The sequence below is a fragment of the Uranotaenia lowii genome, chromosome 1 (assembly GCF_029784155.1).
Source record: "Uranotaenia lowii strain MFRU-FL chromosome 1, ASM2978415v1, whole genome shotgun sequence".
In the NCBI taxonomy this organism is placed as follows: Eukaryota; Metazoa; Arthropoda; class Insecta; order Diptera; family Culicidae; genus Uranotaenia; species Uranotaenia lowii.
In genome coordinates this window covers 196,085,276-196,110,625 of record NC_073691.1, presented here as the reverse complement: position 1 = coordinate 196,110,625, position 25,350 = coordinate 196,085,276, and the positions used below count along the sequence as shown (strand labels likewise).

The 25,350-nt window shown below is 32.8% G+C and overlaps 1 protein-coding gene across 9 annotated transcripts in view; it reads left to right on the top strand.

Moving 5' to 3' along the window:
• The window catches only part of LOC129742447 (uncharacterized), a 584,572-nt gene that overhangs the window by 415,495 nt on the left and 143,727 nt on the right, over positions 1–25,350 (top strand). The window lies entirely within an intron of this gene.

Below are 25,350 nucleotides of genomic sequence, written 5' to 3'. Positions count from 1 at the left end.
ATATGCGGCTAATGGAGACTCATAAAATAACATTATTATTAACTCAAGTTTCCTTTTGAATAACAGGTTTTTCGTTCATTCAATATAGTTGAAATCAGTCCCAGATTTAGACTTGTGTGAGTTTGGAAAAATTTCACTCAATAGGAACTAGTTCTTAAAAAAAGAGATGTTTTTTTTTCTTCCATTTAGAAATTGATGCTACCTCTAAAATTCCTTTTATTAAACTTTGACTTGACTTAGACTGCCCCAAATTTGTATGGAAAATTCCAAACATGTAAAATATTATGCGCTGCAGGCCAAAATTGCTCCTTGGCCTAGTGCAAGCTCTCAAGCCAAATTTGGGCCAGATCGGAACATGGGAAGGGGTCGCTCAACGAGTCTTAAGTTTGTATGGGATTTTGAGACATTTTGTTCGGGAGAAACATGAAAACCCAGTTTTTCATCGAGCTTTGGTTTCATTCGGCCGATTTCTTTCGAAAATGGGTTTTCTTAAAGTCCAAGTTATGACAAGTATTTCATCCCAAGACTGCAATTTGATTTGAATTAAGATAAAAAAAATTATTAGGCTTCAAAAATGGGATAACTTTTTTAAGGGTGATATTCATCGTTGTTAACGAGTCGGGGTATTCGAACATTTCGACGCAGCATTAATCGTGATGAATACCATCCATAAAAAATTAGTCAATTTTTTGAAGCATAATTACTTTATCATTTTAACTCAAATCGATTTGCAGTCTTCGGATGAAATATTTTTCATAAATTGGACTTAAAGAAAAACTATTTAAAAAAAATCGATCGAAGGAAACTAAAGTTATTGATTAAAAACTGTTTTTTCATGTTTTTCCCGAACAAAATGTCATAAAATTCCATACAAACTTCAGGCTTGTTGACCCCTTCCCTTGATCGGATCTATTCCAAATTTGGCATGAAATTTTACACTAGGCCTAGGATTAGTTTTAGCCTGCAGCACATAGCTTTTTCAAAAGTCGGGTCATTTGGGGCACTCTACTCGATATGGAACCTTGTTATTTTTTTTTTTTTTTTGAAAATCTGTCGTTCTTTTTAAAAAATACATGCATAGAAAATCATTAACCTACGGGAAATTTAATTAAATATTTGAAACACTGAGATTGCGAGTACAAGTCGTTTATCATGCTATTATAATTGGGCTTGTGATATAGCTCAGTTGGCAAGTCTGTTGTCTCCTGAGCCGATGTTGGACCGGATAAGTTTTTCAATAACGATCCGCTAACTGCACCGTTGATAAAGTCGCGAATGCCATAAAGATGGTAAAACGACTATAATCGAAATAAAAAAAATGCTATTATAATTCAAACAAAAATGAAAAATTTAGAAGCTCAAAAGTTATGAAAGTTATGGAAAATTCATAATAAAGATAAGCAAACGAGAGCAAGAAGTAAAAGTTTTTCGAAAAAAAAAAGTTCTAGTACATTTCATCACGAAGCTCTAAATTTGAAGGTTCATTCTAATTTCAGCGCTTTAAATAACTCATCAGAAGTTGTTTGGTGGAATTTGGCACAGGGAATTGGTAGTAACATCTGTTTGAGTTTGGAGGACTTTTTCGACCTCGAAATTTCACGAAAGGTGAAAAAAATCTTCAATAAAATTTAATTAATTTTTAATTGTATTGAAAGTTTTTAAGCAAATTTAATGCATTTGCAACTAAAATGAAGATTTTTTTTTTTCTAATTTAACCTTTGAATGCAAAATTTTTTTTTTAAATAAGTACGGCAATAATTGATTCACCGAAACTACATTATTTTAATTCGAATAACACGACTGAACAGGTTTTAAGTCCATACTTTGAGTTTTATGAAAATTATGACCCGTCAGTGTTGAACAATAATTTTTGAAAATGGTGATTTATTTCAATACGATTTTGAAAATGCCTCTCAAACCTTGTTCATTAGGTACAGAAAGATGTTTGTGATTGATCCAGATTTTTTTTCAGAATTTCTAAATCAGAAAAAAAACAGCGATTTTTTCCAAAAAATATGTTAGTTTGATTTTTGCATTTTTTTTGAGCAAATTCTTTGAAATCTCACTCACACATGGAAATATCGTAATTCAAAAACCATGAGTCGATTTTTTAAATATCAAGAACATTTTTTGTGAATATGACTCAAAAATATCCACGCGTTTCCGTGATATAAGGATTTTAGGTACCTAATTAGTTTTGTTTCCAAACAACACTATTTATTAAAGAGTTACCGCAAAATTGTTTAAACTTCCTGAAGGATGAAGGACCGGACTATTATGACAAAATTATATCTAGTTTCACTATAACGCCTAATAGTTGAAATTGGTATCATTTAGCCCGAATAAAGGTGGTATAAGGTGTAATTACTGCCAAAATTTGCCAATTCCTTGAAAGAAAAGGATGACAAACGAGGTAACAAAATACTTTCTGTGAAACCAAAATTTGGTAGAACTGTGCTGTCCGAATACAAACTAGCGCAAACTTTTGATACGTAACACAATTTTCGCTCATTTCATAGTTTGAAACTACACTTTATCAATAATCCAAATTCTTATCTTTTTTTTTTTAAATTCAAGTACGAAGCTTGATCTAGAGATTTTTAAAACTCGAAAACAAATAGCAAATACAGTATTTTATTTTTCAATTTTCAAATTTATGTCTGCCAACATTCGATATCCGAGTTTAAAAAAAAGTTCTGTTTGCTTTCTCAGAGACACAATCAATGTTTAGGTAAATGTTACAATGCTCGTTATTTTTCCTAAAGTTTTAGCCATTTCTGATGAATTGAAAAAATAAAAAGCTGTTTATTGTAATAATCCGTTCATTTTCTGAAGTGAGTTTCGATTTTGGTTTTTTTTTTAATTATGAACTGATTTTGAAATCATACCTAGCTCCATCATAGCTAGCTCTGGCACTGTATTTTTATTTGAAACTCTATATTGTTGAATTTTGTTTTTTTTATATATATTTTAGACTTAAAATGAATTTGATTGGAATTCTAATAATGAAATCATGTTTTATATTATAATGTTAATTTGTGCAACAAAAAATCGTTATTGTTTATTAATTTTGTCAACAGTTCATAAAACAACTAACAGTATACTTTTAGATTTTGAATGTTCCTCAGGATGCATTTCTAATTCGTATTCGAAATTTAAACTGAGAATTTCAAATTCAAACTTCGAATTTTAATTGCTGAAACAAAGACACGAATGCCATGAAAATGGTAAAATGTCTTTAATAAAATAATAATAATAATAATTGCTGAAACCACTTGCTTTTTAAATTTTTATGCTGCACAATAATTTGAGACTTAAACTCTGAATTTTTGGGTTTTTTGTTGTTCACAAGTATATTTCTTAAGAAGAATTTTAATTTAATTTTGACTTAGGCTTTTTCAATTGAGGACGAATTAATAATCCAGATTGACCTCTCGAGTTTGAATAAACGATCTGCAGTTTTATTATGCATTTTATTGAGCAGAAATAAAGTTTGTTTTGAGATTGAATAATCTAGATTTTGTTTTACAAACTTTTACAGATATTTCTTAACTAAAAATGGAAAAAAAAATGGGGGACATCCTTGAAAAGTTGTCCCGGACACCTCGACGGCTTAATCGGCATCGAGGTAATGATGATTAAAATCGTAAACCACAGTTGATTTATTGGAAACCAATCTTTGTTGATGTCGATAGTAAATTTAACTCATTTTCAACATATGTTCAATTCATTTTTTTGTTGTGGCCGGAGAAGTTTTAGACTGTTAAAATTTTACAAAGTTTTCGAGTCGTAGTGACGTAGGTACTTTTTTCGAAAATTTAATTTTATTGCTCAGCATGTTTCAGGTTTTTTAACCCGATCAGGAGGGAAAAACTAAATTATATCAAGATGAGATATTTTGATACTAATTTTTTCCTATCTGAATGAGTTATTATTCAGTACTCGTAGGATGTTAAAATATCTCAAATTATATCAAAAAATCTATACGATCATAGCTAAATTATATCAATTTTAGATATGCTCCTATCAAGATTATATCTCGTTCAGATAGCATAGTTTGATATTGGGCAGAACAAAACCTATCAAAATTATAACTTATCAAGATATGAGTGCTTCGAGAAAAATTTCTAGTGGAATGTCAATAAACCATATTATTGACTAAAACTATGTTTCATTTTTGGTTTCCCAAAAATTGAATCCAATTTAATGGATCTGTTGAGCGAAATTCATTAATGTACGGTTTGGGCCGTTGACTTCGATGTCCGTGTTTCAGAAAAAGTTGTACATATATCAAAATAAGATATAATCATTTTATTTTGGGACAACCCGAAAAAATTCTTTATCATTGAAAATTATCTCAACCCCATTCAAGTCTGTCAATCAGAATAAAATATAATTTAGATTGGAGAAACTTAAAATCTAATTTTTTCAGTACGTAATTATAACTGAATCATATGTAAATATCTTGGTGAGATACGATTGAGTTATTATTTTGATATGCTCTTCTGATCGGGAATGTTTGAATTCAACTTTACTGTCAAGTTTGAGAGCATCAATTTTCACTTTTTGTGCATCAAGCATAAAATCGGCCTTGTAATATATGGCTTTTTGATTTATTCGATTTGGAAACAGTAATCATTTTTGATTTGCGTTCAATTTAATTTTTACAATGATCAATAAAGCTCTTAAAATTCCTATCATGATTTACAGAAAGATAACTGTCTGACATACCATCATAGCTGACTAAAGTTTAGACAAAAAAGGCTTGGCTTGATAGTTGGAAAATCGCTAGAAATCGCGCTAGAAATGAAGGTTACACAAATTTTGAAAACAACGCGCGAAGTGTTTGTTGATCATTTCATTTTAAATGTTGCCAATTTCTGATCAAATTGTTCTTCTAGTAATAATGTTTGCGCGCGAAAAAAAATAATTATGACTGAAATTAAAATAAACGCTCTTTTTAGTTTTGAACATCCTACAAGAAACAAGTTCTTAATTATAATCTTTAAAGGTTCTCAACAAAACACTGATTGAATGACAGAATTAGGATTTTTTAAGTCAGGTAAATTAGGATCCCTTTCAAATAACTTTATTTAAAACTAATTTTGTTTTCAAATATGATGCATTTGAAAAATTAGAAACAATCCAGAGGCCACAAACGGATTATTGTGAGTATATGAAAGATTTAGAATTGAATAAAAATTAAAAATTGGTCATAAAAATTCTGAATCTGATTGAGTTATCCAAAAATAAAATGCATAGTAAATTTGAAAGTTTGTAAATGCTCAATCCTGATAAATAATTAAAATTTAAAATAAACCCGATTTCATCGTCAAAATAGTATACCACACATCAGAGTAAAATGTCAAAAATCAAATGAAATATTAACTATACCGAATCAAGGTAAAGAATCGAGGATGGGGATTAAAACAGTTTTATAAATAGATCTTTCCCATGATAGGCATGAAAGCGATCCTGAATAAACTGTTTATTATTTTTATTTTTTTTTATTTTGAAGCTAATCCAACTGGAAAAAATGGCTATTTTAAAGATTAATTTCTGGATTTGACACGACTTTGATGAAATCAGGATCCAGAGCAAAAATTTGTTTGAGAAGGAAAAATTTAAGTTCGTTTTAAGCACATTGCAGACCACCTACGAGATATCTTGTTTTTTTTTTGCTTAAGGCGTGTGCGCTATACTGAGAAGCATAACTCAAATGTGAAACATTTTATAAAGAAACTTTAATCTGTCTGCAAAGTTGTAAACAACACTTTCGTTAACTCAAAGACAGTAAATTTGTAGAATTTGGTTCAGTTGTTTCTGAGAGAGAGAACTTTAAATTTTGGTGTTTTCTGGCTAAGATTTTTTTGCGGTCCTTATTGTGTTATGAAGCAATAAAGAAAACCTTTTTATCTATTTAGTTTATAATTTTTATTCTTTTTACACTTAACTTTTTTCACTTTTACTAACTTTTACTAGAAAAAACTTTGATTCTATAAGAAAACGAAATTTGAATGCTTGTGATTAAAATCCAATCAGTTGGTCAAACTTATGAAAAGTTCTACTAAAATTTGAAATTTTTACTTAACGTTCATGATTTACAATTTAGAAAAAGCATTCGAAGATGTTTGTGGTTGTATACAGGCCGGTCAAATCAGGCCAATTTTTTTAAATCTAGTGTTTTAAACATAAATTATTCATCTTTTAGTCTTGACAAATCCAGAAATTTATTTGAAAAAATCAAAAGCGAGTGAAACGAAACCTGTTGAGTTATTTTTCTGACCTGAAAAAAAATATGTTCATTTTGATGTATTTGTCTTGACAAATATAGTTGTTTAACGTAAAAATCAAAAATAGTTGAAATTCAATTTGAATTTTCATTTAGATTTTGCAAATAGCTGAAATAAATCCGAATATAATTCAAAATGTTTTCTACTTAATCCGAGTGAACAGCGTAAACCGTGCCTTTTCCAAAAACTGCATCAAATTTTAGGACAAACCCTCTTCTGCATTCGAGTCTAATAGAACAAATATTAAAAAAAAAAAAGTTTGAGGTTAAAATTATGATAAAACATGCTTAGTACAATTATGATTGAATGTTTATGAAATTTTAGTGGATTTCTTCAAAACAACACATTGTACATTGGGTGGAAAAGAATTTATTGGAATCATTTTATGATGTTATTTAGAAAAACGACCTTATAAATTTTGTAGATTGGCCCAATCAACTGATATGTGCAAAATTTCATCTCATTTGTACTTGATTTAGAGCCCAAAGCGCTCAAGGTTTCGATTTTTTTTGTCCCTCAAAAGTTACCCAAGGGGCTAACGAGGGATATCTGGGAAATAAAATTTATTATTTTTGATGCCAAACGACTTAGGAATGCACTTAGGACTGCACAATGGTTGGTAGTTAACAAAAAAAAAAATGAACTATAATCAACTTTCAGGGACGCTTCTTGGAAAACAAACCGATTTTCGAAAATCCGGCAAAGTCCCGGAAAGTCGATTTTTTTAAGAGATTTCATTCATATTTCGATAATATATGCTTTTGTTAGTCGTTTGGCATCATAATTTGATATGCGATTTTCACGATTTCCTTTGGTCCACCTCTGGTGAATTTTGAAGGACAAAAATCGAAACTTTGAGTGCTTTGACACATTTTGGACCAAATTTTTCGCTTTCAGCTAGTTTGCTTCTCTAACAAGCATAACTGAAACGTTATGAGCTCAATAGCTTAACATTATTCTACAAAAATAAGCTCGACAATTTTAGTAGGGTACCAAAATAATTTGTTTGATTTGGTCCAGTGGTTTCTGAAATAGAGATTTCTTCGCTGTCCTTGATGTGTTCATAAAGCCCGATTGTGTTGAAATTTTTACAGGTTAGTTTTCTAGGCTATCTGCTAAAGGTGAGTTTTCGAAATTCGCCAACTGTACATTGTCCAATGAAGAGCTATAAATTCGTCTTTTTTTGTAAATAATGCAATGAACGTGGATAATATTTGCCTTCAAAAATTACTTGACAGTTCCAAAATGATCAAAATTTAAAAAAAAAGATACTAATACCGAATACGGTTAAAACAGAGTTACGTTTTAAAGTTTTGTTCGCAGGAAAATAATGGATTCTAAACTTTATTAGACAAAAAAAATCTTTGAAAACAGACGCTGATAGCTCATGCATAGCAAATCGTTTCGTTTTCCAGTTTCATTTGCCAGTTAATCCAATTCTGATAACATTTCAAAAATAAGAAGTAAAAAAAACCAAAAACTCTCTCACAACTCATTTGGGGCGGAAAAACAACCGCCATTCGACGACGGCAAAACTGCTATTACAACCATCATATGATGTTATTCTCGATTCTGGCTCCGCCAGTGTCATTCCCATTTTGCGACATTTTGATGTATGAGTTTTATATCTTCATTCTGACAAAACGAAACGGAGTCGACGATATGTGCTCAGCTGAAGCTTTCCTCGGCACCAAAGGGAAAATGTAAGAAGCTTTACTCCTTCAGGTCGCGTTTTCCGGTTGAAAAGAAAGAAAGAAAGTCGAAGCAGTTCCATTTCCCCAAACCGTGTCGTCACAATCCTTTGGCAGTGGTTTTCTTTCCGTTTATACTGGGTACTGTTGCAGCAGCTTTTCCTAACCGGAAATCGTCGACGACGTCGCTCGTTGTGGGAAAAAAGTGAAGCTAATTTTTGAAAAACCAGCAAACCAGCGATCTTACGTTTGTTTTCGTTGTTGGAAGTATTTGCTCTTTCCGGAATCGGAAAAGGGAAACGAAGCGAGGGGCTGAGCTACTCCCACACTTACTTGCCAGTACCTACTTGCATCGGAGCTCCAGGTTGAACAAAGGATGGAAAATAATCCACCCATTCAATTAAAGCTTAGTTCTTTTAGAAATGGGACACTTTCATTTGCTTATAGCTCGTTAACTAGTTATTGGATATCAAAAATTTTGACCGCATTTTGTTGCCTGTAAAAAGTACTATTGGACCAATTTTTTTCAAAATTTAAAATTTACGTGTTTTTGAGATATGTACGATGCAAGAGAAAAAGAAAAAAATAATTTTGCACAGTTTCCTTTAAAATTCGTCATTATCAAATTGATAGCTGACAAAACCGTTGATTATTCAAAGAATTACAGAGTTTTTGTGGTGGATAAGTATGAAAACACTGTCAATAATGTCCACAAAGTTCAAATCAAGCATTGGAGTGAAGCACATGATCGGCAACAACGGTTAAGGGTCATCAAGGAAGTCAAGTCTCATACCAGCATTTTTAATTTTCAATAAGCGAAAAACTAAGTGTAGATCGCTGAAATGTCCATAACAATTTTCTCCGATAAGCTGAAAGTGTTGCCTAGTGATGACTCATTGAAATCCAACCTCAAACAACCATTTTTCGATAGTTCCAAAGCTCTTAAGCTGTAAAACCTGTACCGAAATAAAAACGTTCAAAAAATGTGGTCAAAAATAATCAAATTTGTTCATTTCGAAACAACTGTATCCAATAATATGCTTCCAGTTTCTTTTAAAAGAGAAGTATTGGACCGAAAAGTATCAGAAATTGAAGAAGGAGGGTGAAGCCACCTAAAATATAGATTTTACGAAGTATAAGTTGGAAAACTGATCAATACCATGACTGTAAAAAAGTGTGCGCCGGCCAATGGGAGATACCAAGAATAAAGTAGAATTTTCTTTAACAAAAAACGGTAAATATTTTTTTTCAAATTTTTTAATGAAATATCATAACATTACCTTCATTTTCTTCGTAGAAAGTATTGCGTTCAAACGAATGGTTTTTGAGATACACGCATTCGTAATTGTCCCATTTCTAAAAGAACTAAGCTTTATGGCAGTGGTGCCAGAAATCTGAATCCATTTTATTCTCCTTGAGGAATCTTTGCAGGAACCCTCAGAAATCTTCAGTGATTAGTTGTTTCTCTTAACTCTATTCCGCTCTTGAGTGTCAAACTGAGGAAGAAAATACAATTGATTGTAGAAACAGCTAAAGGAGCTAAAACATGTAAATAAAACTAAGATTTTGATATCAAAGCTACATCTGTATAGTACTGATAAGTAATAATATTGATCAAATTATTATATGCTTCATGACCGTAGGAACGAAGTGGGAAGGGTTTGGAGGTTTCAAAACCGCCACCCCCAATAAAGGAAGCGGGGTAATTTATACTGGATTTTCTAAAATGGAGTTTTTAATTTAAATTTAAAAGTTTATTAGCCAATTCTGGCAACCCGGCTGAACAATCGGTTTCCGAAATGAAATTTTCATCTCGTTTGGATCCCTCCGTGAGAGTTGACTCCCTATTCGTAAGGAACGTTGAGGGCAGCTTCAGAGGAAAAATAACTCAACCCCCCTTTTCGTTTTCGATTCCATTCGTTCGCCGCGTTTTGTCACATCAAATCTTGGTCGAGGAGACTACTCTACTTACCCCCGCAATCGAATGGGCGGGTTGGAAAATTGTGTTCCAACAAGCTGAACACCGGGAGACACATATTAGTTTCGACATACGACGAGCAATGGCGTCGACGACGGACGAGTGTTACCCACCATTTTTTTTATATATATTTTTGTTATTTCATGTTCTCCAGAAGATTCCGGGGATTCGGGAAATCGAGTCGGGTACTGGTTTGACAATGGATTGTTGAAAGGATGGGTTCTGCTTTTGGTGTTTTTTCTTCCTTTCAAAAGTGGTCCCCAGGATTGTTGTAAAACATCGGATAGTGTAAGAACGGATCAACACGGTACTTTAGGAAGGGCGAAATATTGAACGGAAAAGGATGTTGGAATAACAAACGAACTCTAGAAACGAGTGTGGTGACAGGTCCTTGTCAGCGAACTGTTCCCAATGCTATAGGAGATTGTTTCGTGGAGCGCATGATTTGTTACATAAAGAAATTTTTGTCTATTATTTCTGGATCAGAAAATTGAGTTGAGTTGAAAGAACTCAATCCGCTCCAATTTGCCATATAATTTCCACATGGACTAATTCATTCAGTTTCCTGTTTTTGTGACCGATTATGTGTCCTTTAATGGGCATCAAAAGGTTTCCTAGTGGGTCATCTTTTTTTCCAGAACCCATTCACCGACAGACAACGACCTGATACTAACGCCTGGTTCCACAAAAACAAAAGAAATCCGTAGGCAACATCCTTTCGCTTTCGTTGCCAGTGTTTGTTTTCTTTTCGGTCCAGCTTCGAACCCCTGCATCTTACACTTAAACTTGTAAAATAACGGTGCAACAGTGCTGGATTTGGGTTATGTGAAGCATTTTTTTTCGGTGTGAATAAATTAAGGAAAATTTAAGAAAAATAAAAATTAAGTACAAAACGGCAAAATTCAACCACAAAACTGAACGAAAATGTCACTAAAAAAGTATAAATTCATTGAAAAATAACACGAACATGATATCAAAACTATACAAAAACAAAACAAACATGACAAGAACAAAAAACTGAAACAAAAAATTTGTCATTAGAAACATTAAAACAATAACTTTAAAAAAATATATATAACACACAAACGCAAATATGGCACAAAAAAAGCACGAAATTAACGTGAAAAGACACAAATAAAGCTTATTTAAATAATCATAAATAAACAAGAAATGACGAAAGTATACAACGGAGCTTAATTAAAACTGACACAAAATACACAAAAACAACTCAAAAAATAACTAAACTGAACCAAAAAGAACACAAAATAAACATAATATTTCATAGTAATGACGCCAATATGATACAAAAATAACACATAAAATGGAACAAAAATAAAACAAAAGGAAAACAAAACCACCCAAAAATCACACAAATGTTCTTAAAAATTTTATTAAATTATCACAAATATATAAATAAAGGCGTTAAAACGGAACAATTATGATTCAAGAATGTCACAAGATTGATCTTAAAGTAGCACAAAGGCAAACACAATCTACTCAAAAAAGTCCCAAAAATGATACGATAAAACACAAAAACTACTCAAAATGTTTCAAATTGACCAAAACATCTACTATCGCAAGAAAATAACAAATAAATAGCACAGATCAGACACCAAATAACCTGAAAATCGACAGAGAAAAGGTTTTAAAAAAAGTCATAACAACTACTTGAAAAGTATGACCACCCTAATTTTTATCTCTTAAAGATCAATTTTACTCAATACTGATACATTTTCCCTTATCACATTTCCAAAATAAGAGGTGTTAGAGAAAATCTGATGAAAGGTTTGAATTCAGGACGTCCAAATCTTCCAAAATCAGTTTTCAAAACAAAAGAACTAAAAGTGCTGTTTTCTGAGAAATTTTTAAAACGACAAATTTTACACAATAGTCACACAATAATTTAGACCAACGTATTTTTGCTCTCAAAGAACAATTTTACTCAATACTGCTAAATTTCCCCTTACCAAATCTTCAAAACTAGAGGTGGTAGAGAAAATCTAACAAATGTTTTGAATTCAGGACGTCAAGATCATTCAAAATCAGTTTTTAAAACAAAAACATCAAAAGTGCTGTTCCCTTGAGTAATTTTCAAAACGTAAAATTTTACACAATAATCACAAGACAATTTTACAAAAACGACACGAAAAACTTAACAAAAATGTCATCAGAAAAAATGAAAAATAACATAAATTAAAAAAAATATAACACACAATTTCAAATATGGCACAACCGAAACACGAAATTAAGGTAAAAAGTCACAAAAATATTCCATTAAAAAAATATCACGAAATGACGTTAATCTATATATATAAAAAGCAATTTCTGTAAGTTTTTTTTGTCCTCTATAGACTCGGCCGTCTTAAGAGCTAGAGGTCTGAAATTTGGCATGGATGCTCATTAGAACCAGGAAGGATGAAAAATGTTTTCAAATTTTTGGATGACCCCTTCTGAAGGGGGTCGTCCATAAAAGACAAATATTGTTTTTGCGATATTGACGTTATTTTTCGTCGGATTGTGTTGAAAATTTGCACCTAAGTGTTTTGAAAGACGACCAATCGATTTCAGGGGTCAAATTTTGTGTAAGGGGTCAGCCAAAGGGGTCGTCCATATTAACTGTACGCTGTTTTTGCGATATTGATGTTATTATACATCGTATTCAGATGAAAATTGGTACACGATAGTTTTGAGTGACATGCAATCGATTTGAGGTATCAAATTCAGGGTAAGGGGCCGGCAGAAGGGGTCGTCTATATTAAATTTTCAGTATCTTAGTGATAATGTCGTATTTATACATCGGATTGGGATGAAAGTTTGCACATAGGAGTTATTAGGGACAAACAACTAATTTCACTTATTTAAACTAAAATCAGGGGTCGGCCAAAAGGGTCGTCCATATTAACTATTCACTGTTGATGCGATATTGTCGTTATTATGCATCGGATTAAGACGAAAATTGAGAGATGTTTTGAGAGATGAGCAATGGATTTCAGGTATTAAATTCAGTGTAAGGGGCCGGTAAAGGGGGTCGTCCATATAAACCTTTTGATATTTTTGCAATATCGTCGTTATTTTAAATCGGATTGGGATGAAAATTTGCACACGGTAGTTTTCAGGGACGAGCAACCGATTTCAGATGTCAAATGTTTTGCCAGGGGTCGACGAACGGGTCGTCCATATAAATTAATTTTTCCGTGTTTTTAGCAATATTGACGTTATTATACAATAGATTGCTTTAAAAACTTGCACACGGGAGTTTTGAGGGAAGGGCAATCGATTTCAGTCATGAAAGATTGTATAAAAGCCCCCGAACGGGGTTTAGCTTTTTGGCAATAATTGCGTTGTTATGCAATGATCGAGTAAAAATTTATACACGTGGTTTTTTGGCACGGTCAAAGGATTTCTGATTTCTAATTTAGCAGCAAATGACAGACAAAGTGATCGACCAATATTTTTGCAATTATTACTTAACAATGAATTCAGAAGTGCATCTGGAAAATGCTTGGCAATTGGCTTTCATACAAACTGTTCATGACATATTCCAAGTTGAAAGCGAAACGGAGTTCGTATGGGATCAGCTAGTAATGAATAAATTTCAAAAAAAAATAATTGTTTTTCAATTCCAATGTTGTTTCGATGACAAGTTTATCTATTGACTTGTTATCAGGATGAACAAAATTTCTCCGAAAAGTCTGTTTTTTTCTACATTGAAAACCCGGTATTTTGGTATTCGGAAAATTAACGGTGTTATCGGTTTGATCAGATCTTTGAAGATTTTACTCAATACTGATCAATTTTAAAATGTTTCATCGCCACTAACGGTGACGAATGTTTTGAATTCAGGACGTCAAAATCTTCTAAACCCTTTGCCGTTCCTTTGTGTAATTTACAAAACGTGAAAAATTCTACAAATTAGACACGAAAAACGTAACAAAAATGTCACCAGAATCATTTAAAAATAAATTATATTAGAAAAATATATAACCCACCAACACAAAAATGGAACAACAAAAGCACGAAATTAACGAAAAAGACACACAAATTAGCCCAATAAAATAATATCCATTCAATACGAAATGACGTAAATATGCAACGAAGCTGACACACAAATGAAACGAAAATATAGAAAAAAAACTGCCACAAAAAGAACACAAATTTAACGTAATATTACATATTAATAACGCCCATATGAAACAATAATAACATGCTTAATGGACAAAAATTTAATAATAGCAACAAAAAACTTCCCAAAATGCACACAAATTTACGTTAAAATTAAATCAAATTCTCACAAATATATGGAAATGGCGCTAAAACGGAACAATAATGATACAAGAATGTATCAAGATTGATCTTCAAGAAGCAGAAAGGCAAAATCAAATTAATCCAAAATGTCCCAAAAATGATACGAAGAATCAATAAAATAACGCAAAATGTTTCAATTTGTCAAAAACAATTTCACGACAATGAAACAAAAATTACCACAATAATATTGTAAGAACAAAAACAAAAAAATGGTCAGAAGTGACGTCAAATAAACTGAAACTCGACAATAAAAAAAGGTTAAAAACAGGTCATAACAACAACTTTAAAAGTAAGCTCTCAAAGATCAATTTTACTCAATACTGATCAATTTTTAAATTTTTCCCTGGCCAAATCTCCAAAACTAGACGAAGTAGAGAAAATCTGACGATCTGGTTTGATTCAGGACGTCTAAATCTTCCAAAATCAGTTCCCAATACAAAAGAACTAAACCCTTGAAAAATTTCCAAAACGTCAAATTTACGCATTAATCACCCAATAGTGTAACAAAAATGGCACGAAAAAATTAACAAAAATGTCATCAGGAACATTAAAAATTACTTTAATAAAAAAAAATAACACGAAAACACAAATATCGCACAAACAATGCTCGAAATTATCGTTAAAAGTCACAAAAAAGCCCATTGAAATAACATAAAAATATCACGAAATGATGTAAATAACACAACAAAAAAAAAGAACTAAACTGGCACAAAAGAAATACCAAATTAACATTATATTACATATAAATGATGCCATTATGATACAAAATTAACATATAAAATGGAACAAAAATTAAATAAAAGCGACACTAAACCACATAAAAATCACACAAATTAACGTTAAAATTTAATTTAATTATCACAAATATGTAATAATGGTGCTAGAACGGGTCAATAATGATAGAAAAACGACACAAGATTGATCCTAACGTAGCCCTAAGGCGAAAACAAACTACTGCAAACTGTTTCAAAAATGAAACGAAAAAAGAACAAAAATAACGCAAAATGTTTAAAATTGACAAAAACTTAACACTCAAATGGAACAAATCGTAAAAAAATAACAAAGTGACACCATAAAACCTAAAAATCGACAAAAAAGGTTTTATAAATGACATAATAACAACTTGAAAAAACGCAAACAACCAAATTATTGACCAAAAATTTACAAAAATAAAAACTTGAATTTTAAATTTGGCTTTTTTCGGTCTTGGATGTAGATCAAACAACTATTGTTCTTGAAATACCCGACGTTTCGACCAGTTTTGATGGTCTTTTTCAAGGGAATTAGAATTTTTTTTTTACAGAAATTGTGTTATGAGCGTTGTTAAATATTTATAAAAAGTAGTGTGTGACTCACTTTGCTGTCTGTTTGTTTTTGTCGAATTCGTTTTTGTCCAACGGCTAGGTGTCCATTGATTGCTGCTCGTCTGTTATAAATGGAGTGTTGTTATCGGTTTATGTTCACTCATACATACATTCATTAAAATTCTAAATTTCTTACGTTTTTCACCGGATGGAAAAGATTTTTTCTCATCCGTGTCACTATGGTCGCACTGTAAACGTTCAATTTGAATTAAGATGGAGTATGAGTATGAATTAGTATGAAGTGTGAAGAATGTGGGTATTATTAGAACTTAAGCTTTCTGATTGAGTTTGTGTAAGAGAAATTGAGCTTTGGTTTCTAGTGTCTGGGCTATGTGTATTGGTACCTGTTCTATTGCTATTTTTCATTGTTATGAATGTTTTAACTGCATATAATATTCACCGTGCATTTTAAAATTCACCGTGTTTTCTGTGTTGGTGATATGGCACATTTCTAACACACGTAGGGTTTGTTTATGTTGTGCACTGTCTATAATCTTCGTTCTGCTGTGTTCGAACCTGTGTGTTGTTGTTATGATGTGATCCGTCATTGCAGTGGTGGTTCCAAGCTGTTTTTTTTATGTTATGACAACGCTCATAACACAATTTCTGTAATAAAACTTCTAGTTCCCTTGAAAAAGACCACCAAAACTGGCCGAAACGCCGGGTATTTCAAAAACAATAGTTTTTTATCTCCATCCAAGACCGAAAAAAGCCAAATTTAAAATTCTATACAGCATCTTCGGTCGAAAACATAAACATAAAAATTTGAGAATAACTTATAAAAGGTACCTAAAAATCACAACACATTTTTGCTCACATGACAAAGAAACGAAACAAAAATAACTCTAAAATTTTCTGCAAACGGCACAAAAATGGTACCACATTACCTAAAACAGATCAGAATGGGGAATCATCTGAAAATGGCACAAAATTTGAACAAGAAAATAAAAAACACAAAAAATTACGCGAAATGTTAAAAAATTACAAAAAAAAATTACAATCGAACGAAACAAAGAAACTACACAAAAACAATGCAAAGGTATCGCCAAAATGACGTTGTAATACACAATAAATAAGGTAGATAATTTCTAACACCATTCTTTTACTTATGATTATGTATGAGACAAACTCCAAAAATAATAAATATTTTCTGATAAAATAAATCAACACAAATCAGAATGAATGTTTCAAATCAATGCTAATTCCGATAAGTCATTGACAAATTATTCAAAATGATGATCCTTATTCTAAGCCAGAAATTTACTTTTAATAAATTATAAGCAGTCTTGTTGTCAAATTTGATTTCGAAATTTCCGGAACACCAGAAAAAGAATACGAATCAAAAATTCGAATAAATTTTTAAGCGGAAGAACTCAGGCTCAGGAATAGAATACATAAAATAAAACACCAGATTGGAAGAAAATCTGTATTCTGAAATAAAAATGATTAAAAATTGTAAGAAAAATGATAAAGAATGTTACTTATTATTCATCTTGGTTAACATTTCTTCATTTTCAATTCAAGGATTGATAAAAATATACCGCTGCAGTATCTTGAATTTAAAAGAAAATAAAATGTATAAGATTAAAAATGTAAATTCTTGATTAGGAAAAAAAACATTATGAACTAAGGAGAATTTATTCAATAGTTGATAACTGATTTTTTTTGTTAAAAAGAAGAAAATATTTAATTTGATTTCAAGAGTGCCGGTGATCAAAGTCTTAATTAAAACCTTCTTAAAGTTATTAAAATAAAAACCACATAAAGTTAATTTCTTAGGTTCAAATTAACAGTTTTATATGTATATTAATGAAACAACAAAATCAACTAAACTGACAATTTGGAAATGGGTGATTTCGTGAATGATCAATAAGAATCTTATAAAATGAAAAAAAAAAATGAATTCCAGGTTTTGTTGTAAATATTGAAAGCACAAAGATTATACTTATTTAGTTAACTTTGCGAATTCGAATTTTAGTTTAAAGTTGTTACTTCGAATCATTTTTCAAACTTTCTAAAGATTAATCAAAAATCAGGAATGAAAAATTTCAATTTATACAATGAAAATTAATAAAACGTTTATAATTTTTCAATAGATGGTTTCAAACTTTAAAATGTAAAGCTCTAATTAATTTGTAGCTTTCAATTGAAATATTGCGTCCTAGAAAAGACAGAAGGTGGAAACTATGTTATTTTTTTTTCAAATTTATTTTCAAAAGCTAGAAGATTTTGTTTTCAGAACAAAAAACATCAGGATTAAAAAACAAAGGCAATCTTATTAAAAAAAAAATCATAAAATTTTAATAGGTTTTTAATAGATTGGCTTACTTGGCATATTCTCAATGAGTTTTGTATGACTAAATTTTCAAAAAGAACAATAAAAACGATTCCGGAGGCTTCCAGGCTTTTCCAGAGAAAAAAATTCATACATGTTGGGAATTCCCGGGAATGAAACTGAGATTTCCGGGAACCGGGAATTCCCGATTTTTTCAAATTCCCGGGAAATCCCGGGACGGACACTCTAATGTAGTGTCGTTTAATGATATGTCCCATTGTTCAGCGAAAAATTTCCTTTAATTAATTTATAAAATGGCACAAACACTTTTTTGATTCAACTTTCCTTTATCGGACAGCATTTGCTACTTTATGTGAACTTTTACCTTTGAATTATTTTTGGCTACCTAAGGTGAATGCTCATCGATAAATTTGAGGTAGAGTGCCCAGGAAAAGCAGCCTCCTAAAATCCAACCCTGGGGTGGATCGAAGGATGAATAGTGTTCCTCATCAGTGCATCGAATGAATGGCTGCCTACCAGACCCCTGGAAACTGATCTAAGTGGCTGGAAAGCGTACAAAAATAATCGTATAATGAATAGAAAATTTGTTCAAGCACGATTAAACTTGCAGCCGGAATGTTTTTTTCCCGCATCCACTAAAACACACAAAAGCACATTGTTCGATCGACAGTGAACTCTTTTTTGCCTTCTTCGTCTTTTGCATTCATTTTCTTTTTTCCCGGAGTATTGCTCCCTCCCGGGGCAGGAAGTAGAAACAATCGCTCTCGGTTGAAATAAAAGAAGAATTGCCATCCGCACGGAGCCATAAAAGTCCGTTGCATTTCTGCAAGAATCGAGAAAAAAAACACCCCCGCACACACACGAGCATAGGACACACCTGTTATGGCGCCCAAATGGGGCTGTTCCAGAAAACGGGCATCTCAGGCAGCAGGTGCCCAACATTTGTATTGTTCCGAGTCAAGTGGCACACCAAGGCGATAAAAGCTTACCCAGCAACAATAAGCGCCGAACAACAAAACAACAACGAAACAACGAGGACATGAATCGACCACCATACATACACAATAGATTCGAAAGTTTCGTGACTGGAATGTTGCCGGAGACCGGTTTTGCAACTTTGCTTACTAACTTGCTAGCTGGTGGCACAATTTTCCTTTTGTTGTTGCTGTTATTATAGTCTAGTATGAGCGAGCTTGTTCATTCGCGCGATAATCCTGAACACCTCAATGGGCTTTCGGGAAAGGATCTCTTCTAACCGGAATGCATCCGACTGGGAACGATTTTCATGAAAGGCATATTTTTCCCCTTTTATTGCAATAATGGTGTGGTGCTGAGCGGAAATTTTAAGATCGAATTTGTCTTGGTGTTTCAACGAAAGCTAGAGCCTTCAATATTGATAAACGTTATTGGACTTAATTTGAATTGAGGATCTTAGCATGAAGTTTTCCGGGTGTTTTTATATAGAGACTTTACAGAATAAGTCCAAACATTTACGTGTGTCATATTCATATAACATTGACCCTAATCCATCCCAGACATTTTTACCCGTTACAGTACCTGGAGGGTCAATTTGACACTCCTGAATAAAACCAATATAACTCTCTTGTTTGTTAACAGATTTTTTAAAAAATTATAATTTTTGAAGCCTCGGAACGTAACTCAAATATGTTTATCAGACAATATTCACCTAAAACACTTCAGCTTTCTGTTATTTTAAGTGTGAGAAAAAAAACGAAAAAAAAATACTTCGGAAAAAAAAGTCTATAGATCAGCTACGGAATGCCAAAAACAAAATCAATTAGTGTCCAATAAAACTGACAGCTTAACAGCTTTATGTTGCGAACAAGAATGTATTTTTTTTTTTAAATTTTGGCCGATAATGATCAATTTAATCAATGGACCGTAAAAGTTGTGTAAGTCACACCAGAAGAATTTTGTAAAAGGATTGAAAAGTTAACGTAATTTATCACATATGAAATTCCTTAGACTATTATGCACTTTAATTTAACTTGGCATTGAATTTTGTTTTGGTGTTTCAGCGAAGGCTAGAGCTTTCAATATTGATAAACGTTATTGGACTTAATTTGAATTGAGGATCTTAGCATGAGGTTTTCTGGGTGTTTCTATATATATATAGACTTTCACAGAATAAATCCGAACATTTACGTGTGTCATATTCATATAACATTGACTCTCATCCGTCCCAGAAATTTTTACCCGTTACAGTACCTGGAGGGTCAATTTTACACTCCTGACTAAAACCAATATATCTCTCTTGTTTGTCTACAGATTTAAAAAAAAATATAGTTTTGGAAACCTTGGAACGTAACTCAAATATGTTTTTAAGACAATGTTCACCTACAGCACTTCAGATTTCCGTTATTTTAAGTCTGAGAAAAAATCGGAAAAACATGCTTCGGAAAAAAAATCTGTCAATCAGCTACGGAATGCCAAAAAATCACTTAGCGTCCAAAAAAACTGACAGCTTAACAGCTTTATGTTGTGCACTAGAATGTATTTTTTTTTCAAATTTTGAGGGATCATTATCAAAAAATTACAAAAAGTGGTGTTAAAACCGTGCTTTTAAATCAATAGACCGTAAAAATTGTATAAGTCACACCAGATGAATTTTGTAAAAAGAATTGAAAAGTTAACGTCTTTGGCACATTTTTTGTCATTTTTAGATCGCCAATTTGCAAGTTCTCAGATTTTCTTGCACTTAAATTCACCTATGCTCTGGATTTTGAGTATTTTCGCGCAAGATTTTTGCAATTAAATTATATTTGCAAGAAAGACAGTTTCTTACCGATTCCTTCATATGGTTTTCATTCCATTTTTTTACATTTGTTGTGGTGATTATATAAAAATATAAAAATTTCCAAAAATATATCCCTGTGTGCTACGTATAACTTCTAACTTTAGCTTTTTTGAACACTGAGTAAAATTGTTTTAGCATTCCCTAGCTGATCTACACTAATCTACAGTCTTTTTCCGAAGCATGTTTTTTCTTATACTTTGAATAACGGAAAAATTAAGTTTTGTATCTGAATATTGTCCGAGAACAAATTTGATTTATGTTACAAGAACTTCAAAACTGTTTGTTCTATAAAAATCGGCTGAGAAATAAGAGAGAACGATTTTAAACGAGGAATATCAAATTGACACAAAAGGTCTGAAAAGGGAGCTGCCCATAAAAAAAAATGATTCAAAATTTTCAATTTCATGAATTTGTTGAGTGTATCAGAAGATTTTTTTTTATTTGTATAAACCCGAAAAAAGTTACAAGCTGTCAAACTTCCAATAATGTCATACACTCAAGAGCGGATAAGGGTTGAGGATCATCAATAAAAGTACGCAATCGAATCAATTTCTTATAGTCTTAGGATAAACACTTAACAAAATCGGGCATGGCTAATGATCGACGAACCTAAAACTTGTTATATGATGAACTGATATATGACGGTCGCCATATCAGATAAAGTATTGCCTTGGAAGGCTGGAAAGGCTTGTACCACTTATTATCGGGTCGTTTTATTTAATTTCAGCAGCACCATTTTTTGTACTGAGAAACTGATGACAGCATTTTGATCTGTATGGTTTGTTTATCTATTGGTTAAATTTTCGTCGGGATTGGTACAGGCATTGGAAAGTTATCCAAGAAGCAACGCCAAGAAGGAAAAATAACTCTGAACAGTCACGATGCAAATTCCATATGGACAAAAGTTAGAAATATTTATTTATTTATTTACGTCTTTGGTTGTGTAACCGTACAGACTAGTTGCTTAAGCCTAAGAAACTCTGCTTAAAACTAATTTAAACCTACGTTTACACATATTAAAATCAAACAAATGACACACTGAGTTAAAACTTTCACAACATTTATCAATTGGATGGTTCCGGCCATATACAGTACGGTGATAGGGTATCCATAGGAACTGACGTCGCCGAAGTGTCCTCGTGGAAACATATATATTGACACGTTGCAGTATGTATGCGGAGTCAACACGGTGGGTTGCTGCAGTTCAATACGACGCTTTTCTAGTGTAGTTAGGCCTATCAGAGCACACCTTTGCTCATAAGGCGGGAGTCGTAGCGGGTCATTCCAGGGAAGACGCCGGAGAGCGTATCTTACGAAGCTACGTTGAACTCGTTCGAGGCGGAAGCATTGAGTGCTCTGAGAGGGAGCCCACACCTGGACAGCATACTCCATCATACTACGAACGGACGAGCAGTAGATGGCTTTCAGTGCATATATGTCGTCAAAAACCCTTGTGTTTCGGCGAAGAAACCCAAGTTCTGCAAATCCATTTGCCACGGTTAGCGTTATGTGCTCGGCAAAAGTGAGCCTGTTGTCGATTTTAATCCCTAGATCAAGAATAGATTTTGTATTTTCCAAACAGAGGCCGGATAGCTGGTAATCAAAATTTCTAACATTTTTTGATCGGGTAAAATTAATGATCTTGCACTTTTTCGCATTTGCTTGCATTCCGTTCATCTGACACCAGCTCTCTAATGTAGCGATGTCCGCTTGCAGGGCGAGATTATGAAGAGAAGCGGTCCAAGGTGACTCCCCTGAGGAACTCCAGATGGGATGGCAAACGTTTCCGAGCGCGAGTTTTTAATTTTCGTGAAGGCACGCAGGTCCGTGAGGTATGACTCAATAGACTGAGTCGATTTGGGGTCATATTCGAATTTACCAAACCCTGGGGTCTTAAAAGCTTCGTCTTGGTCCAAAACTCATCCATGATTTTTTGCAGAATTTTTAAGAAACGTTTACATGAGTAAATTTGAACTTTTAGGTTTGTATGGGAAAATTGAATTTTTTGTACTGAAAAATCAACATCGTTTTTGTTTTGTCTGTGGAACCGAGCCAGCTGATGGTTTTTGTGCCAATTTATAAAATTCCTAAGGGAAATTTTCTGCTGAACAACTTTGTCGAAGACCTTAACTTTGTATCTTATTAGTCAAAAAAGTTATTAGTAGTTTAATAGGGGTATGTCTTTTCGCATTGATAAACATTAAATTCAATTGACATCACTGCTGGAGCCTTGCGAAGTATAGCATGAAAAGTAGTCATGCAATACCTCGATACACGGAAAAAAATTGCATGGGTTTTTCAAATACAGAGTCATGTTAATTTTACTATATCCATCATTTAGTATTTTCGACCATGATTTAGTATTTTCTACCAAAATTCTGGGCGATAATACTATGACATAGTATTTTTACTATGCGAACTTTGACAGCTCATAGTTATTTCCGCGTGTCAAAATTACCATGCGCATGATATTCTGATATTACACGATTCGTGTTCTTGAAATAACTATGCTCATGCTAATGTTGAAACATCGTCATTTGTGTTGTCAAAAATACTATGCTCATCAGAAATTCATAGTAATTTTACCTATGTGCAACGTTTGAGTGTTTGTTTCAGCCGGTCATGATTTTCGGAACGCGGAAAATTTTTTTCGCGGGTACGTAAATGGGATAATTACTGTTCCAACCAACCTGGTGACCGGCGCACTGGGTGTGTGAAATAGAATCAGCACTTTTGTCGGGTCGGGCTACGCAGTCTCCCAGGTGAGTAATATTGTGTTTTTTTTTTTCGTTACTATTTAATAAACATATACCGATCCATTTTTGTAGATATTTCTTTTGATTTATTTTAAGCTGTTTCATCTGATGCATCGCGGATTCCCCGGCCGTGGGGACCTCTCTTCTGACCAGCCACTGAAGATTGACGGGAGAATCGCAGTTTCCAGGAGAATAACCTTGCCCCCTTCCTGGATCGTTGGCCTCAAAATGACTGCCAATACATCCAAATCAATTCCAGCGTAAGTAGAACATTTACCAAACTTTGAATTGCTCATTAATTAATTTTTTGTTTATTATTTTTTTCAGGGCATAAAAATAAATTATCATAGTTCTAAGCACCTCATTGTATTGAGTAAAAATGTAATTTGCTTCAAAATAAATTTATTCAAGATCTCGAAAAAATCACAAAGAGTGTTTATTCTATCGTACTTCAATATAGTTATACCATGGTGCATGGTAATTTGGTTGTCAATTCAAGGAACTTGTACTTATTTATATCATAACATATCATAGTATTATCATGAAACATGTCAATTTTACTATGCAGAATGAAAAACAAACCCATGATTTCATTGACAATTTTACTATGAACGTAGTCGAAATTACTATGTGCAGCCAAAATAAACACAAAGTAAAACTATTATGCGCATGGTAATATCAAGAAGAAAACATTATTGACTCAAAAATATGGTTGCGTGTTGTTCATTTAAACCACGGATTTAGTAATTTTACTATGCTTTTTTTTGTGTGTAGGCACCATGCAGTGATGTCAATTGAATTTAATGTTTATCAATGCGAAAATACATACCCCTATTAAACTGCCAATAACTTTTTTGCCTAATTAGATACAAAGTTAAGGTCTTCGACAAAGTTGTTCAGCGAAAAATTTCCCTTAGGAATTTTGTAAAATGGCACAAAAACCATCAGCTGGCTCGGTTCCACAGACAAAACAAAAACGATGTTGATTTTTCAGTACAAAAAATTCAATTTTCCCATACAAACCTAAAAGTTCAAATTTACTCATGTAAACGTTTCTTAAAAATTCTGCAAAAAATCATGGATGAGTTTTGGACCAAGACGAAGCTTTTAAGACCCCAAGGTTTGGTAAGTTCCAAAATGACCCCAAATCGACTCAGTCTAATGACTCAATCCATTCAAGCGCCCATTCAGGAAAACCTAGCTGATCCAGCTACAAGTATTTTGTGCGGGACACGGTCAAACGCTTTTGCGAAGTCTATATAAACAGAGTCCACTTGAAAACCTTTCTCCATGCTGTTACTCAAAGAGCTTACATAGCACATCAGATTGGTTACGGTTGATCCTCGCTTCATAAAACCATGTTGAGCCTCAGATATAAAAGGTTTTGCAGCGGCATATATTGAGTTCAAGATTGATACAAGTTGGTAATTATCTACGCAGTTAATATTTCCTGATTTGTGAATCGGTGAGATGGACGCAACTTTCCATGCTCTGGGAAACGATCTTTCCGATAGTGACCGGTTTATTATACTACAAATCGGGGAAGCTAACGGTGCTGCGCAAAGTTTAAAAAAAGTGGTGGGTATGCGATAGGATTGGTCGATCTTGGATCGATCCTTGGAGGATCGATCTTTTCCACTTCGATTTTCGATTTTTTGGATCGATTCTTCGGTCAGGAAAAGATCGATTAGATCAGTTTATTTTCGATTCGATCTTTCGATCTTTTTTTCTCATTTAGGAGAAATAAGAGCATAATGGCCACATAAAAGAGGGCGCTTATTTAACCATAGAAAACAGCTATAATATATGAGTAACATCATTGTTTCGTGTTCAGACACTAAAAAAGTCA